Source organism: Callorhinus ursinus, unplaced genomic scaffold (assembly GCF_003265705.2).
Source record: "Callorhinus ursinus isolate GAN/ISIS: 27379988/994484 unplaced genomic scaffold, GSC_fseal_2.0 scaffold33, whole genome shotgun sequence".
Taxonomy (NCBI): domain Eukaryota; kingdom Metazoa; phylum Chordata; class Mammalia; order Carnivora; family Otariidae; genus Callorhinus; species Callorhinus ursinus.
Window position 1 is genome coordinate 13,635,013 of NW_027397095.1, and position 15,775 is coordinate 13,650,787.

A 15,775-nucleotide genomic window follows, 5' to 3' on the forward strand; every position below is an offset into this window, starting at 1 on the left:
CCTTTATGTCTGTTAATAATTGCTTTATATATTTAGGTACTCCTATGTTGGGTGCATAGATGTTTACAACTGTTACATCTTCTTGTTGAACTGATCCCTTTATCATTATGTAATACCCTTGTCTCTCAATACACTCCTTCTTTTAAAGCTTATTTTGTCTGATGTAAGTATTGGCACCCCAGCTTTTTTGTTTCCGTTCTCAGGAAATATCTTTTTATCCCTTCACTTTCATTCTGTTGGTGTCTTTAGGTCTGAAGTGAGTCACTTGTAGGCAGCATATAGATGGGTCTTGTTTTTTCTACGCATTCAGTTACCCTATGTCTTTTGATTAGAACATGTAGTCTATTTACATTTAAAGTAATTATTGATAAGTATGTACTTATTTTGATTTTGTTAATTGTTTTCTGGTTATTTTGCAGTTCTTCTATGTTCCTTTCTTGCTCTCTCGTCTTGTGGTGTGATGACCTTCTTTAGTGCTATGCCTGGATTCCTTTTGTGCATCTGTTAATAGGTTTCTGGTGACTATGAGGTTGGTATATAACATCCTATGTGTACAGCAGTCCTAGTTGATTGTTGCCTAAGTGTGAACACATTCTAAAAGCACTACATTTTTACCCCATCCACATTTTATGAAAATGATGTCATATTTTACATCATATTATTTTGTGTATCCCTTAACTAACTTTTTTTGTAAATTTATTTGTAATCAATAAGGAGATCATGGGGAATAACTTCCAAAGCTGTGACTCCTATTTCTTGACTTACTTTCATAGATATAATTGATTTCACTACATTTGTTTTAACCTTCACACTAGCTTTATAAATGATTGATCTGGGCGCCTGGGTGGCTCAGTCAGTTAAGCGACTGCCTTCGGCTCAGGTCATGATCCTGGAGTCCCAGGATTGAGTCCCGTGTCGGGCTCCCTGCTCGGCAGGGAGTCTGCTTCTCCCTCTGACCCTCCCCCCCCTCATGTGCTCTCTCTCTCTCTGTCTCTCATTCTCTCTCTCAAATAAATAAAATCTTTAAAAAAAATGATTGATCTACTACCTTTACAATCTTACTATATGTTTTTACCACTGCAATCTTTTCCTTTCATAATTTTCTTCATTCTGCCTATGGCCTTTTCTTTTCTACTTAAACAAGTTCTTTTAACATTTCTTGTAAGGATGGTTTAGTAGTATAAATTCTTTTAACTTTTGTTTGTCTGGGATCGTCCTTCAATTCTGAATGATAACCTTGCTGGGTAGGGTATTCCTGGTTGTAGGTTTTTCCTTTCAGCACTTTGAATATATCATACCCCTTACTCCCTTCTGGCCTGCAAAGTTTCTGCTAAAAAATCAGCTAAGAGTCTTATGGGTGTTCTCTTGTATGTAACTAATTGTTTTCCTTTGGCTGCTTTTAAGATTCTTTAATTTTTGACATTTTAATTATGTGTCTTTGTGTAGACTCAGTATATTTTAAAGAATTAAAATCATACAAAGTATGTCTCAGATCACAATGGCATGGAAACGGAAATTAAAAACAAAGAAATTTGGTCAGTGTAAAAATATGTGAAAATTAAAGAACAGTATAAATAACCAATGGATCAAAGAAAAAAATCAGAATGGAAATCAGAAAACACTTTGAGATGAATGAAGATGACAACATATGAGAACATTAAATGCAGTACTTAGAGGGAAATTTATAGCTGTAAATGCCTACATTAAAAAAGAAAGATATCAAATCAACAATCTCCTTAAGAAACTAGAATAACAAACAACCCAAACAAAGTAGAAAAGGAAATAAGGGTTAGAGCAGAAATTAATGAAATAGAAAATTTAAGAGTAAACCAATGAAACCCAAAGTTGGTTCTTTGAAAATGTCAACAAAATTGACATTTAGCTAGACTGACCAAAAAAGAAAAAAGAGAGAGAGAACAGAAGTTACTAAAATCAGAAGTAAACGATGGGAGATTACTAATAATCTGATAAAAAGAATTATAAGGGAATAGTACCAACAACTGTATGCCAACAAATTAGATAACAGAGATGAAATGAACAAATTCCTAAAATGACAAACTAGTGAAACTGACTCAAGAAGAAATAGAGTATCTGAAAGACCTATAAGAAATAGAGTGTGGGACACCTAGGTGGCTCAGTGGGTTAAGCATCTGCCTTAGGCTTAGGTCATGATCCCAGGGTCCTGGGATGGAGCCCCACATTGGGCTCCTTGCTCAGTGGGGAGTCTGCTTCTCCCTCTGCCTGCCACTCTCCCTGCTTGTGCTCTCTCTCTTCTCTATCTGACAAATAAATAAAATCTTAAAAAAAAAAAAAAAGAAAGAGAGTGATGGGGAGCCTGACTGGTTCAGGTGGTTAAGCGGCCAACTCTTGATTTCAGCTCAGGTCTTGAGATCAAGCCCTGCATCAAGCTCTGCACTCAGCGTGGAGTCTGCTTGGGATTCTGTCTTTCTCCCTCTCCCTCTGCTCCTCTTCTCCTCCTCTCTCTAAAAAAATATAATTTTAAATATAAAAATAAATAAGCTGCTTACAAGTGTAAATTTATCTCCACACTGCTTTCACTGCAGCTCATATTTTCCATATGGCGTGTTTACTTTTTCATTTGTATCAAGATATTTTCTAATTTCCTTTGTATTTTTAAAATTTGACCCATCATTTATTTAAGTATGTGTTTTTTATTTTCCACATGTAGGGGCCCAGGGCAGGCCACCCCAATATGTGCCTCTTTGGCAGGAAGATTATTTTGAGCTGAAAATAATCAATGCCCAAAGGACTCAGGAAGAAAATTTCACCTTCCCCCTAACTGTCTCAAAGAATATAGAGGACTTCTTCCAGAAAGAGAGTGATCAATATAGATATCTATATTATAATATGACATGGTAGACAGGGAAGAACCAACAAGACCTGTTTGATCAAAGTCCTTTCTGTGATCCATTATTTCTAGATGGTTTAGCAAACACTTATTACCAAACATTACTCTTTTTCATCTTCCTGTGAATTGCTTTCCTTCCCTTTCAAGTACCAGACCCCAATCCCTTCTCCTTAGTTCTGGGACATATTTACCTCACTTTGCCCAACTATCTGGAATCTCATGTCTGTGTGGATTCCCTGTACATTTGTAATTAAATCTGATTTTGTCCCTTTAATATGCTTCATGTCAACTTAATTGTTAGACCAGCTAGAAGACCCTTAAAGAGTAAATTTTTTCTTCCCCAACAGTTGCCATACTTGGCAGGATAAACTTCCACTGGATATTTGCTCCAAAAATTCTACAGGTCCTTGGGCATCTGACATACAGCCAGGAGAAGGTAAGATTTCTCACCATGTCAGCCTCCTGGAATCTCTGTCTATGGAGTCTAGTGAAGCAAGAGTGATAAAAGCCTTTTATATATATATTTAGATTAGCAGGAAAGAATATCTGTGGAACTAGTTCCTTGGGCTTAGGGACTCAGTAAATTTGGTAGAGTAGTGATCCATTTCTTTCCAGAGATGGTCTTTGTTTTACTTTGTCTTTGTCTGTTGTATCATTTGTCATAAGGAGGGAAAACGATAGGGTAGGAATACAAGCATAGACCCTAATAAGCCTGCTGTTCAAGGCAAGCTCACAGACTGATGAGTGCACATTTCTCATCAGACCAGTGTCACTTAAGACAAACTTTGATGTGGGTTAATGAAGCACAGGAGGTAAAGCCTGTTGCTAATGGACACCTTGAAAGCCAAAGCCACAAAATTAGTGGGCGTGGGTAAAGCACTTAAAAGCTGTTGGAGCACTTCCTACCTAACTCAAAGACTCCTTTATTGGGAAGGGGGGGCTTGAGACTGGCACCTGAGAACATTCTCCATTCTGACACCGTGAAAGACTGCTATATTGGAATAAATTAACCACCTGTACAACAAAGGCCTTTGCTTTCTTAGACCATCTTTGGGAAGTGAACTTTCTGAACCTTGTTTGGGCTGCCCTTTTTTTTTTTTTACACTGTCTTTGGGTATGCCTCTTGTGTCCATAGTTAAGCCTTAAAAAGGCTTACTGGTTTAAATCACTATTAAGATTAATAGATCTGGGGCGCCTGGGTGGCTCAGTCAGTTGGGCGTCTGCCTTCGGCTCAGGTCATGATCCTGGGGTCCTGGGATCGAGCCCCACGTTGGGCTCCTTGCTCAGCGGGGAGCCTGCTTGTGCCCTGCCTGCTGCTCCCCCTGCTTGTGCTTGCTCTCTCCCTCGCTCTCTCTCTCTCTCTCTCTCTGACAAATAAATAAATAAAATCTTTATTTAAAAAAAAATCAATAGATTCTACTTGTCAATGGCCATACAATGGATCTTTTAATTTGGTTATATTTGAAAGAAAAAAAATTAAAGAGTGCTCTCAACTGTCTTATTAGTATAACAGCTGGCCTTAGGGACTCCTTTGACAAGATTAAAGGAAACAGATTAGACTTAAAATAAAAATTAATGTCTATATCCAACGTAAATCCCCTTCTTCAATTCCAGCCCCATCTTCCTATTTTAACTTCCCCTCCCCTGCAAAATTTAGATGGCCACCAGCCTAATGTTGAGACCCAAAGTATACAGGCTGCTCATGTAAATGCTAAAAGCCAGAAATGAATTGAACAAAAGCCCCTGAGACTGGCAGTAAGGCTCATTTTGCTCCTATCTTCTAGGGCTCTGTAGTCAATCTCTGCCAGCTTCAGGCATTCCTATGCAACATCCCTTGCAGACACATCCTAGACCCCCACCAAAAATAAATTTCATGTCCTCTGGATAGCAGCAGACCCTTTAAATTATAAAGCCCTTTAACCTCTCCTTTGAGAAGATTTTACCAAATTTAGAGAGGTTAATAAAATTGAATTTAAATATTTTTTTTCCAAAAATTTAGAGACAAATTAGATTAGTGGCCATTCACAACCACCCACCCCACACCGTCACAAAGGAACAAAATTTCTCTTAGGTCATCCTACAAGTGATCAGCTAAAGGCCAATATTCAGGGGCTAATAGAAGCCGAAGTTGAATCGCATACTCAGAAAGGTTTTTGTTAAAATGCTTTATACAGACATTACAAAAGCATAAATCTTCTAATTCCCATTTAGTTAACAATCTCCCTGGTGCAAGCAACTTTAAAGAAGCAGGTCAATCTCCAGATAGTCAGGCGGTAATCCAGTTCTTTGGGGGAATTAGAAACAACTGTCTTTATCTTGCAAATCTATACAAAACCAGAAATGCAACTCTAGAAACAAATCAAAACACACCTATCTTTACCAACCCCCAAACCCCACCTATTCCTCTCAAAATACTTGTAGATATTATAAAGATATTATATTAGAATATTAGACCAAATTGTTTGGCACTTAAGAAAACAGAAAGAAAATAATTCCTGGGATCGAGTCCCACATCGGGCTCCCAGCTCAGCAGGGAGCCTTCTTCTCCCTCAGACCCTCTCCCCTCTCATGCTGTTTCTCTCTCTCTCAAATAAATAAATAAATAAATAAATAAAATCTTTTAAAAAAAGAAAACAGAAAGAAAATATTAAATACCAATTACCTTGAAACTCTCAGAAAAAAATCTGCATTCTTTCTCTTTCCGCTGAAATTATAAATCTTATCATGATTTTGAAATGCAAACACAGCCCAGAATCACCGGAGACTGAAGAATAGAGCAGAGGGAGAGGACTTCTAAAAATTAAAACTGCAAAAAAAGGCTCCTGTGTCCACATTTTAGCACTTCTGATAACAGGCAAATATGCCCCCAAAAAACACCACCTTAGAGAAAACGCAGGTACTTTCTCAGGGCCTTTGTGATGTACATTTTCTCCCCCTCCCCATCTTCTCTAGGACCTAAGAGCCATTCTTTCAAATGCAAACTTAAGGGAGAAGTTTTTCAGCAGAAGTAGAGAAAGATGCTTGGAAATTGGGCCTGTAATGTCATCTCCAAAGATACTAGTACTGGGGTGACTAGGTGGCTCTGTTGGTTAAGCGTTTGCCTTCCGCTCAGGGCTCAGGTCATGATCCCAGGGATCAAGCCCTGCATCGGGGTCTCTGCTCAGCGGGCAGCCTGCTTCTCCCTCTCCCTCTGCCTGCCGCTCTGCCCACTTGTGCTTTCTCTCTCTCTGTCAAATAAATAAAATCTTAAAAAAGAGACAAAGATACTAGTACAAACAAAAGCTATAATATCTTTGTATATTGTATATACCGTTTATGTTGTCTACACACACACACAGTAAATGTGAGATATCTTTCTACCTCCCAATGGTATTGCTAAAATTAATTTGTAAAAGAACTTTAATTGACTTCTAGAAAATTACATGCTTATATAAATTTAGTATTCATAAAAATTCCCAACAATAAAAGAAAGACAATCCAAATGAATTTCAGGTTCACATGATCTTGGAAAATATTCAGTATTTTTTTAAAGATTTATTATTTATTTGACCGAGAGAAAGAGCACAAGCAGGGGGAGCGGGAGAGGGAGAAGCAGGCTTCCCGCGGAGCAGAGAGTCCTATGCGGGGCTCAATCCCAGGACCCCGGGACCAGGACCTGAGCTGAAGGCAGACGCTTAACGACTGAGTCACCCAGGCGCCCTGGAAAATATTAAGTATTAAAGCTAATTTAATGTTGTTGGTTTAATTAAAATAGACGTCTTTTTTTTAATTTTATTTATTTATTTGACAGAGAGAGACTCAGCAAGAGAGGGAACACAAGCAGAGGGAGTGGGAGAGGGAGAAGCAGGCCTCCCACCGAGCAGGAAGTCCGATGTGGGGCTCGATCCCAGGACCCTGAGACCATGACCTGAGCCGAAGGCAGACGCTTAACAACTGAGCCACCCAGGTGCCCCAAAAATAGACATGTCTTTATGATGTGGGAAGTAAAGGGAAAAGAAAAAAATTAAGTTTCCTTAACTCCTACAGCCCACTGACAAGTCCTTGAAGCAGGGAGACCTTCTTCTAGGAACTAAACTGCCTCAACGTTGATGGTTTCCTAAGGGCAAAAGGCAATCTTAGCCCGCCTCCCAGTATCCTGAGTCTACTTTAACATACAAAAATTTCTTTGGACACTTCCTTTATCTCTACCCCCCAAGATATATGTTTGTAATCATCCCCTAAGCATATGGCCCACTGAGATACATCTGAAGGGTCTCACGATTAGGGTTTTACTAGACGTAGTAAATGACCTCTTCCTAAAGATAGCTGGCCCCCTCAAGGTCCTGGAAACCTTGCTTCCAAAATTCTTTCAGAATTAAGCTATCCCTAACCCCCTACCAACTTGAAAGTATGTAGTCAGCCACTTCTCATGACCCCAGTGCACATCTTTCTGCCGACAGGTCCCGTCCCAGTGATTTAATAAAACCAACTTTTTGCACCAAAAAAGTCTCAAGAATTCTTTCTTGGCCATCAGCTCCAAACCCCAACCATTTCCTATATCATTTAGAGTTACTAGCATTAAATATAAAACCTTTATTCTGCCTGGGTTTATTTAAAATCAAAATAATCCATGTTACCTCTGTTAAAAAATTTCTCAGCAATAAATAACTAAAAAAATAATGGTTGACTTTGTCTGATGTCTAATGGAGTTTTTGTGGGCAATCTAAACATGTGTTAAGAACAAGTAAATTGGAAAAGGTGTAAATTAAAAAAAAGGTTTGTAGGTAAACTTTTTAAATGTTTGCTCAGATCATTTTGGTAACCTGAAACCTTAAACTTTTGCTTTTAGGTTAAGTGAGGTGTTAAGTTAAATTCATTAAATATCTACATTATTTCCAAATAAGATAAAATAATAAAACATTAATTACTGAGCATAGATTTATCTACTTTTGTCTTTCCAATTAAAGAGAAAGTAAAGATAAATTTGGGACTATTAGTAAATATTCTTCATGCTTTATTGAAAGGTTGTACTGTAAAGAAGCATATGTTTCTAGAAATCATGAAATGTATTCATAATTTGCCAATCTAAAGAATGCTGCTATTAACAGACAATTCACATTTGCTTACTACTTTGTTTTCACTAGGACTAAAGGTTTCTAAGAGTTAAGAATTCCAATTAACATGTGGTTAAAGCTACTAAAAAAAATAAGGGAGACAACTCCATTTGAAAAAAAAGTAAGATGTACGTTTTCAGTAAAAGAAGGTATGAGGAATGGAAATGCATTTTATTGAGTGAAAATAAAGTAATTTTTTTCCTAAAGAGAGGCTGGGGAAGAGGAAAAACAGCACAAAATCTCAATGTAAAAAAGAAAGTTGTAGGGGCACCTGGGTGGCTCAGTCGGTTGAGCGTCTGACTCTTGATTTCGGCTGGGGTCATGATCTCAGGGCCCTGGGATCAAGCCCTGAGTCAGGTTCTGCACTCAGCACAGAGTCCTTGAGATTCTCTCTTTTTCCCCTGCCCCTCCCCCTACTCACACACCCGCACTCTCTCTCCCAAATAAATAGATAAAATCTTAAAAAAAAAAAAAAAGAAAGTTGTAGAAGGTTTATGAAAAAGGAATCTTTGGGGGTCACCTGGCTGGCTCAGTTGGTCTCGGCTTGGGTCTTAAACTCAGGATGGTGGGTTCGAGTGCCATGTTGAGCTCCACTCTGGGTGTGGAGCCTACTTAAAAAAAAAAAGGAATCTTTGGAAAGTAATCTTATACACGATCAGGACTAGCTAAAATTGGAATAAATTTAATTAAATAAAATGAGCTTTAATATCAAAAGTACACTGATACAAAATTATGATTTGGTTTTTCTCTGTTAAAACAATGTTTTAGTACAGTATTGGCCTACTTTTTAAAAATCATTTATTTATTTTTTAGAGAGAGACAGAGTACACACATGCAAGTGGGGTAAAGGCCAGAGGGACAGAATCTTCAAGCAGATTCCCTGTTGAGCATGGAGCTGGAGACAGGGTTCTATCTCACGACCCATGAGATGAGGACCTGAGCCGAAACCAAGAGTCAGACGCTTAACTGACTCTGCCACCCAGGCACCCTACACTTTCTTTTCAAGTGCACACAAAACATTCCCCAGAACAGATCACATATTAGGCTACACAACAAGTGTCAACAAATTCAAAAATATCAAAGTCATACCATGCATCTTTTCTGACCATCGCACCATGAAACTAGAAATGAACAAGAAAAAATCTGGAAAGAGCACAAATACATAGAGGTTAAATAACATGCTACTAAACAATGAATGGCTCAGCCAACAAATCAAATTTGAAATTTAAAAAATTATATGGAAATAAATGAAAATGAAAACAATAGCCAAAAATCTTTGGAATGCAGCAAAAGCAGTTCTAAGAGGGAACTTTATACCAATGCAGGCCTACCTCAAGAAGCAAGAAAAATCTCTAATAAATAATATAATCTAAAGGAGCTAAGAAATAAACAAAACCTAAAACCAACAGAAGAAAGGAAATAATAAAGATCAGAGCAGAAATAAACGATATAGAAACTAACAAGACAATAAAACAGATCACTGAAACCAAGAGCTACTTCTTTGAAAGATCAACAAAATTTATAAACTTCTAGCCAGATTCATCAAAAAAAAAAAAAGGACCCAAGTTAAAAAAAAAATCAGAAATAGGGGCGCTTGGGTGGCTCAGTTGGTTGAGCCTCTGCCTTCAGCTCAGGTCATAATCCCAGGGTCCTGGGATTAAGGCCCACATCAGGCTCCGTGCTCAGCAGGGAGCATGATTTTCTCTCTGCCTCTGCTGCTCCCCCTGCTTGTGCTCTCTCACTCTCTCTCTGTCAAATAAATAAATAAAATCTTTTAAATAAATAAATAAATAAATAAATAAATAAATAATTTTTAAAAATCAGAAATAAAAAAAGGAGAAATAACTGACACCACAGAAATACACAGGATTGTAAGAGAATATTATGAAAAATTATATGCCAAATAAATTGGACAACCTAGAAGAAATGGATAAATCCCTAGAAACACATAAACTACCAAAACTGAAGCAGGAAGAATTAGAAAATTTGAACAGAGGGCGCCTGGGTGGCTCAGTCGTTAAGCATCTGCCTTCAGCTCAGGTCATGATCCCAGGGTCCTGGGATCGAGTCCCACATCAGGTTCCCTGCTCAGTGGGAAACCTGCTTCTCCCTCTCCCACTCCCCCTGCTTGTGTTACTGCTCTTGCTGTGTCTCTGTCAAATAAATAAATAAAATCTTAAAAAAAAAAGAAAATTTGAACAGAGTGATTGCCAGCAATGAAATTTAATCAGTAATCAAAAAACTCCCTATATATATAATAGTTCAGGACCAGACAGCTTCATAGGCAAATTCTATCAGACTACCTGGGGCACCTGGGTGGTACAGTCAGTCGAGTGTCCAACTCTTGGTTTTGGCTTAGGTAGTAATCCCAGGGTTGTAGGATTGAGCCCCATGTCAGGCTCCATGCTCAGCATGGAGTCCACTTAAGATTCTCTCTCCCTCTCCCTCTGCCCTTCCCACTCCCCTCTAAAATAAATAATTAAGAAAAAAGAAGAGTTAATACCTATTCTTCTCAAACTACTCCAAAAAATAGGAGGACAACTTCCAAATTCATTCTGTAAGGCCAGTATCACCCTGATACCAAAACTAGAAAATATACCACAAAAAAGAGAACTACAGGCCAATATCTCTGATAAACATAGATGTGAAAATATTAAATGAAAAACTAGCAAGCTGAAACCAACAATACATTAAAAAAATCATCCACCATGATCAAGTGGGATTTATTGCCAGGATGCAAGGGTGGTTCAATGATTGCAAATACATCAATGTGATACATCACATCAAGAAGAGAAAGGATAGGGGTGCCTGTGTGGCTCAGTCGGTTAAGCGTCTGCCTTTGGCTTAGGTCATGATCCCAGGGTCCTGGGATCAAGCCCCACATCGAGCTCCCTGCTCTGCAGGGAACCTGCTTCTCCTTCTCCCTCTGCCTCCCACTCCCCCGCTTGTGCTCTCTTGCTCTCTCTGTCAAATAAATAAATAAAATCTTTTTAAAAAAAAACAATATGCCCAGTAAAATTTTTTTTTAAAAAAGAAGAGAAAGGATAAATACCATATAACCATCTCAATAGACACAGAAAATAGGATCGGACAAAGTACAACATCCTTCAGGAAAATGCAAATCAAAACCACAATGAGATATCACCTCACCTGTCAGAATGGCTAAAATCAAAAACACAAGAAACAATAGGTACCGGCGAGCACTTGGGAGAAAAAGGAACCCGCTTGCGCTGTTGGTGGGAATGCAAACTGGTGCAGCCAGTGTGCAAAACAGTATGGAGATTCCTCAAAAATTTAAAAATAGAACTACCCTACGATCCAGCAGTTGCACTACTGGGTATTTACCTGAAAAATACAAAACCACTAATTCAAAGGGATACATGCACCCCTATGTTTATAGTAGCATTTTTTACAATTGCCAAATTATGGAAAGTAGCTCAAGTGTCCACTGATAGATGAATGGATAAAAAATGTGGTATATATACAACGGAATATTACTCATTCATAAAAAAGAATGAAATCTTGCCATTTGCAACAATATGGATGGAGCTAGAGAGTATAATACTAAGTAAAATAAGTCGGAAGAATACAAATATATAATTTCAGTCATATGTGGAATTTAAGAAACAAAACAAATAAGGAAAGGAAAAAAATAAAAAGGCAAACCAAGAAACAGACTGTTAACTACAGAGAACAAACTGATGGTACTGGAGGGGAAGTGGGGGAGGGGTGATGGGTGAAATAGATGATGGGATTATGGAGTACACCTGTCCTGATAAGCACTGGATGATGTATGGGATTATTGAATCACTATATTGTACACCGAAAACTAATATGACACTCTATGTTAACTATACTGGAATTGAAATTAAACACTTAATTTAAAAAATTACTACAGGAACGCCTGGGTGGCTCAGTCAAGTGTCTGCCTTTAGCTCAGGTCATGATCCTGAGGTCCTGGGACTGAGTCCCAAATCGGGGTCCCTGCTCAGCTGGGAGACTGCTTCTCCCTCTGCCTGCCGCTCCTCCTGTTTGTGTGCTCTCTCTCTCTGACAAATAAATAAAATAAAATAAAATAAAATAGAATAGAAAAGAAAAGAAATAAAATAAAATAAAATAATAAAATAAAATAAAATAAATAAAATAAAATAAAATAATAAAATAAATAAAATAAAATAAAATAAAATAAAATAAAATAAATTACTACATGTTGAAGGGCTCCATGCTATTGTTGCATCAGTTAGAGATGGCGTACGTGTTATTAAAGTAGCCAATGACAATCGTCCAAAGCTTTCTTTGATACCCAGTTTCTTATCTACTTTGCCCTTGCAACAGACCAAGAGAGCAAACTTGAACTTTCAAAAAATGAAAATATCATCTGTTAACGGGGCACCTGGGTGGCTTAGTCAGTTAAACCACTGACTCTTGATTTTGACTCAGGTCATGATCTAAGGGTCCTGACATCAAGCCCCAAATCAGGTTCTGTGCTGAGTGTGAGCCTGCTTGAGATTCTTTCTCTCCCTCTGCCCCTACCCCCGCTCATGCACACTCTCTCAAAAAAAATTAAAAATTAAAAAAAATTTTTAGGGGCACCTGGGTGGCTCAGTCGTTAAGCGTCTGCCTTCGGCTCAGGTCGTGATCCCAGGGTCCTGGGATTGAGCCCCACATCCAGGCTCCCTGCTCCGTGGGAAGCCTGCTTCTCCCTCCCCCATTCCCCTGCTTGTGTTCCCTCTCTCGCTGTGTCTCTCTCTGTCAAATAAATAAAATCTTTAAAAAAAATTTTTTTAAAGTATCATCTGTTACCATAACAGCTACCAGGTGGTTCAACTGAATCGTTTACCTCTGGTGATGAGTCTCATGGGCAGCAGCAATGCGAATACCAGACTATCAGCCTAGAAAAGGAACTTGCTCAATTATTTGAAGAACTGAAACATGTTGTGGAAGTTTCTTAATCTGGCAGTCATTTTGATGTACACCTTATTTTCTTTATAGCAGACACAATATCAATTTAACAATCTTTAGACCACAACAACGCTTGTATCCATGTACTCGAAAAAGGGCCCCTTTTCCCACCTTACACTAAAGAAAGAGCCTGGGTGTCTGGGTGGCTCAGTTGGTTAGGTGACTGACTCTTGATTTCAGCTCTGGTCGTGATTTCAGGGTCCTGGGATCGAACCCCACATAGGGCTCCATGCTCAGCACGGAGGCTGCTTGAGGATTCTCTACCTCTCCCTCTGCCCCTCCCCCCTGTCATGCACTCTAAATAAATAAATAAGTAAATAGAAGGAGCCTATGGATATAATTTATGGACAGACGATTGTTATCTTTTCTTGAGTAGGGTTTTTTTTTACTTAATGTGAGATCTGGGGATACCAAAGAAATGCTTCAATACATTACAGCTCCCATGGAGCCAGTCCTATCACCAAATACGGATGAAATTCTATTCAGTAAGAATCAAAATGGTATTTTGATCCACTTAAGCCTTTAAGTGGTCCATATTATACAATATACCCAGGCCTGTAGAATGAAGCAGACCTTTTTTATTGTGAATAATAATGAGGACATATTTTTCTTTATATTGTTTTATTTCTTTGCATTGACTGTGAGGGAGATAAAATGGCTTAGAAAAAGTAATAAAATCAGTATGATCACTAACTTTTCTATGTATGTATTATTTTGCAATATAGATGAATATTACTAATTGATTTGATTCTCCTCAGAGTGCTTCTCTTTACTGAAAATGATAGCTAAAGGTTTTTTCCCTCCACTCTCTTTTTTCTATATTTATTTTGTATAATTTTTTTATTATGTTATGTCACCATACAGTACATCATTAGTTTTTGATGTAGTGTTCCATGATTCATTGTTTGCGTATAACACCTAGTGCTCCATGCAATATGTGCCCTCCTTAATACCCATCACTGGGCTCACCCATCCCCCCCAACCCCCTCCCCTCTAAAACCCTCAGTTTGATTCCCGGAGTCCATAGTCTCTCATGGTTCATCTCCCCCTCTGATTCCACCCCCCTTCATTTTTCCCTTCCTTCTCCTAATGTCCTCCATGTTATTCCTAAAAAATATGGAACACTTCAAGAATTTCCATGTCATCCTTCCACAGGAGCCATGCTAATTTTCTCTGTATCCTTCCAATTTTAGTATATGTGCTGCCGAAGCGAGCACTACTCTTTTTTTTAAGATTTTATTTATTTATTGGTCAGAGAGAGAGAGCACAAGCAGAGGGAGCAGCATGCAGAGGGAGAAGCGGGCTCCCCGCTGAGCAAGGAGCCTGATGAGGGACTCGATCCCAGGACCCTGGGATCATGACCTGAGCCAAAGGCAGACGCTTAACCAACTAAGCCACCTAGGCGTCCCTCTCCACTCTACTTTCTATAATCAATCAGTGTTTTAATGTTTGTATGTTCTTTTTTTTTTAAAGATTTATTTATTTATTTGACACAGCGAGAAAGGGAACACATGCAGCGGGAGTGGGAGAGGGAGAAGCAGGCTTCCGGCCGAGCAGGGAGTCTGACGGGGGGCTCGATCCCAGGACCCTGGGACCACGACCTGAGCCGAAGGCAGAAGCTTAACAACTGAGCCACCCAGGCGCCCCAATGTTTGTATGTTCTTTAAAAGATTTAGAAGTGATTCATTATTGAATTGTTTCCAATATTGGTATATATGCAAACATGGTAGTACAGCCGTTATTTTCATACAAAAATATAAACAGTATTTTTTAAAGGAAAATAAAAGAGCACATAAGGGGGTCTGGGGGTTGGGCAAAATGTTTGAGAAAAATTAAGAGGTATAAGTTTCTACTTGTAAAATGGGTAAGTCACAGGGATTAAAGGTACAGCATGGAGAATATAGTCAATAATATTATAATAACTTTGTATGGTGATAGATGGTAACTACATTACTATGGTGAGCACTTAGTAATATATAGAATTGTCAAATCACTAGGTTATAGGCCTGAAACTAATATAATATTATGTATATAAAAAAAGACTATGAAGAAGCCAAAACATCAACAAAACCCAGCATATTACTGGACATTTTAAGGTATAACCTGTCAATCTGTCTTTTAATAAACATGAATACCATACATTTATTATGCTTTATAAAATAATTGCTTTCTTTTAAAAAAAAAGCACATAAGGAAGAAATTCCATCACTCTTATTAGGAATATTTAGTAACACAGATACTGACAGACTATGAGGAAAAGTACTAGTATGTAAAATAATCTCCAGAGTAGGAAGAAACCTAGACCTTTTTGCTCTTAATAGCACCAATCCACACCCTAACAATGATGATTACTTTAACCCTTTTGATCCTGGTAAATTTTAACTTACTAAAAACTAGACCTATGAAAATAGACAAAACTACAACAAATGAAAATATGGAACCAATCAGAATCACTGACTAGTTTATACTAGACAAGAAATGACAAAAATTAGAATGGAATTCCAACAAACTGATTTTAACACAGAAACCCAGTGGCTACTACATTTATAGTCCAAAAGAGGACACAACCTGATCCTCACAGGAGCAGAAACTGTGAAACTCAGACCCATTACCACTGACGCTAAATTTAATGAACACCTTAGAGCATTTGGAAAAAAGTATATTAATATACAAAGATCTCTGACTGGACAGCAGCAACCTGGAGATTAATATGGCCTATACCTAATACATTACCCCATAAAACATCTCAATGAAAAACAGCAGGGGAAGCTACTAATGTAATGAGATTAGGACTATTAACTACGATTTATGATAGGGGACAGACACCCTCACTACTACACACAGTAGCAAG

General features: G+C 38.2%; 1 non-coding gene across 1 annotated transcript; it reads right to left on the reverse strand.

The window, feature by feature from the left end:
- Positions 1-14,034: 14,034 nt before the first annotated feature.
- LOC112809332 (U6 spliceosomal RNA) lies at positions 14,035-14,141 on the reverse strand. Its single transcript, XR_003204555.1, has one exon. It is a non-coding gene; the product is annotated as a U6 spliceosomal RNA (small nuclear RNA).
- Between the last annotated feature and the right edge of the window lie 1,634 nt (positions 14,142-15,775).